This window comes from Nematolebias whitei, chromosome 1 (genome assembly GCF_014905685.2).
Source record: "Nematolebias whitei isolate Nwh7 chromosome 1, NemWhi1, whole genome shotgun sequence".
NCBI lineage: Eukaryota > Metazoa > Chordata > Actinopteri > Cyprinodontiformes > Rivulidae > Nematolebias > Nematolebias whitei.
Window position 1 is genome coordinate 48,653,059 of NC_056498.1, and position 3,937 is coordinate 48,656,995.

Sequence of the window (3,937 nt, forward strand, 5' to 3'; positions counted from 1 at the left end):
TAATTTTCAATTCATATGCTTTTTATGATCGTCTACTGTTGTACTGATAAATATCTCCTGGAGGGTAAACTATATCTTGCAAATACTGCAAATACTTTGTTTTCTACTGGTTATTAATTATGAAGAAGTTTAGCAGCTTCTCTGTAAACATTCGCGCTCCGTGGCTTCAGCGGTGTGTTATTCTCGTTCAGTCCGAAACAGGCAGTCTGGTTTCGGGCAGCCGCGCTCAGTCTGACCCTCCTCTTAGACGGGCAGACTGAGCGGGGCAGATTGGGCGTGGCTGGCCGGGGTCGGGCTGCCTGCTACGGGTTCAGCGAGAGGAGCAGACCGCTGAAGCCGTTTAACTGTTGTTTAAATAGTTTTGAGACTTTTTGACTTTCAAAGGAGCAAAACGTTTATGAAAAGTGTTTGTATGACGCAAACAGACTTTTTCATGCTAAGCTGAGTCCATCGTGCTCCAGCTTTAATAAAAATCCGAGGCTTGTATTAATCTCTGTATTACAACCGTCTGCAGAGTTACTTTTACGGCGAAGGATTAGTCGGTATTCCTCGAAACATCTTTACAGGAATGTTGGGACAATAAATGGCGAACTGGATGAAATCAGTAATTTTCTGGTTTGTGGTTTACAGCATTTGCGGGCGTCGTGTATTCAAAGGTTTCTGATCTGCCCTTCTTCACATCACATCGTACTGAAATCACCAAACTGGGTCAAACAATGCAACAGTAAGGCGGTGAGAAGTGGGGGCGCTAAGGGTGATGGAGCACCCCCTGATGGATGCTAAAGGTTATGCTTGTCCAAATATATAAAAATAAGGTTTCATTAGAGCAGCATGTGTTTTGGTCCCAATTCTATTTTGATAATAGAATTTTTTTATGTCTTGTATTGAAACCAGCTGTTATCTGCTCAGAACACGGCGCTATCGTAGCTTTATTTTGACATCCATTAGGTCCGAAAGTGCCATTAATAGTGTGAATGTTTATGAAGCATTCACACTATTGTGATCCATTTTTCAGCATCTTTCGCTTTCCACAAGTTTTGTGCTATTTCAACAAATCATGAATCAAAATGTTCAGCTCTTTCAGGACAATCCTGTTATGATGTTTGGTATCGGTGCAACTTTAGCTTTTTGAAATATTTAGCCTTTTCTGACTTTTTTCCTCATAGAAAATTAATTGATCTCATTTTACGTCCTTCAGATCTTTAGATGCGTTTACAACCTTTTACTGCTCATTTCACATTTTGTTCTGCTTCAACTTCTTTTAACTTAATTATGCAAATGTAAACATTTTTTCGGCTGTTTTGTGCTTGTTTCAGGTTATTTCTGTTAACTACAACATTTTTGTGCTTCTTCTAACTTTTTCTGCTAAATTCAGCTTGTTATGCTCCTTTCAGCCCCTTTCTGCTAGTTTCAGCTTTTTCTGCTATTTCAGCTTCTATTTAGCTGTTTTTATGCTAATGTTAGCTTTTTCATCTAATTCCACATTTTTTGCACTCAAATTTTTTCAGACTAATTCAACAAAAATGTGCTTTCTCCATTTTTAGCTACTTTTCAGCTGTTTGTTGCTAATTTCAGATCCATTTTTTTGTGCTTGTTTCTGCTTTCAGCAAACAGGTTCTTTCTGCTTTCTTCTAATTTAAGCTTGTTTTACCTTTTCAGCAACTTTTTAAAGCATTTTTTTAGCCAATTACAGCCGTTTTCAGATAAATTCAAAATTTCCGTGGTAATTTCTGCCTAATTAAATTTTTTCTGCAAATTTCAGCTTGTGATACTCCTTTCAGCATTTCTCTGCTAGTTTTAGCCATTTGTGCTATTTCAGCTACTATTTAGCTCTTTTTGTGCAATTTTTTTTGGCTTTTTCAGCTATTTCACATTTCTGAGCTCATTTTAGCTCCTAGTAGTTTAAGCTTCTTTCTGCGTTTTCAGCTAGTTTTCAGCAATTTTTTGCTAATTTCAGCTTTAGCTAATTTCACATTTTTGTGCTCATTTCTGTTTATTCAGCATATTTTTTTTTTTTTTTTGCTTTCTTCTGCTAACTGGTTGTTCTTCCAGTTCAGCAGCATTTCAGCATGTTTTTAGCTAATTTCAGCAATTCTTCAGCAATAAGCGATCACACTGCATTTTCGTAGGAAATGTATTTTCTCCAGTTTGCTCAGCTTTGTTCGTTTGCTCCTAGCGCCCCACAAAACAAGTTCCCATGACTTCAAACATCTTTCAGGTTAAAAATACAGAACAGACACTTTAAGACATCAAACACTCATTTCGACAACTACATTTATTAAAAATAGAAAACAAACCAAAAAACCCCAGAAAAAAAAAAATAAAAGCATTCGACATCCCACACCAGAGAAACTTCTCGTTTTAAAAGCGTACGAACCAACGAACTGTTAATCTAGCAGCATCCAAATGTTGGAATTTCCAAACCGTTCTTTATATATTTCAATATATACTTTAGTTGTTGCTTGGTTGTTACTGTTTTATTTTGAAGGTGTCTTTTTTTTTTGGCTCTGGAAAGCTACACGGTTTACAACAAACACAGAACTTTACCTCTCCTTTGTGCAGGAATAAAAACAAAAACCCTTAATAAAATAAACAACTTTAGGTTAAATAAGCTTAAATTATAGTGTTAAATACAAGACACTTCTGTGGCAGTTATGTACAGAAATAAACACATTTGGCATTGTAAGTGTGGTTCACTGGCGCTTGCTCTAGTGCTCTAGAAACCACTGCATAAGAACTTATTCTGCTGTGTTCAGCCGCACACACACACGCACACACACGCACACGCACACACACACACACACACACACACACACACACTCGCGATTTTCTCAGTGAGCCACAGACAAGGCATGTGTTTATTAAAAAAAACATCTAAAAGCAGAAAGAAAACGAGTCAATTTACAACCAGTTTTAGGCACAGTCTCCTCCAGCTTCATAAATACTTATCAAATCAAAGAAACTCTTCACGTCTGTGCTAAACCTTTAATAAAAAAAATAAAAAAAACACAGTTCTGTAACTACCACTTTGTTATTGCTAGGACATTGTGACAGTGAATGGAAACTACCGACAAACGTGAGTGGAGGAAAAGCACCTTCAAACATCCAGAGTACTGCCATGTGACCGAACGAGACGACAGAAGAAAAGTACGGGCCGAAACTGAATTTGAATTTCTGACTGAATCTGTATTCACGTAATTTGAAATTAAATCCACTGGTTTCAAAATTAATTTTGTTCTGTTGAAAATTCAGTTAGACTTCGTTCATTTTCAGTTCTAGAATCCATTTTTTTGTGTTGCGTCCGGGTCCTTGAGAAAGCCACGGAGTAATCGAATGCAGATTGACACATTTACGTTTCACGTCAGTGAAGCTTCGTTTACGGAAATGTAGGTGTGGGGTTCAGTCTCAAGGAGGCGGTGATGCAACGGAGTGGATGCAATCTGCCGTGAAACAGCACCAAAGAAGAAGAACTTCCTTCACGGTGTATTTTGAGTTGGAGCAGTGGCGCACACGAGTTCATGTGCGCGCCACTGCTCCAACTCAAAATACGCTGGTATTTCCCCTACCATTATACATTATACAAGCAGGGCGCATCGCCCCATCAACAGACTCGAGCGCCCAGCCTACTGAATCCCCGTCCCCCAGACAACTGTCAGTAAAGATGTAGCGCGGGGCGCAATACAAACATGCGAGCAACAATGCTACAGACATACCGCTCCGCATCCCCTCCGATAATAACCGTCTGCAACATAGCGCTAAGCTAACCAGTGGGCAAACCAGACGTGACTCTGTTCCGCCCCTCCCGTTGTCAATAAAAACCTGCATCAACGTAGTGCTAAGCTAGCAGGCGGGCAACGTAGACGTGACTACCCCAGCCCATCGTCGATAAAAACGGGTAGCAACATAGCACTAAGCTAACCAGTGGGCAAACCAGACG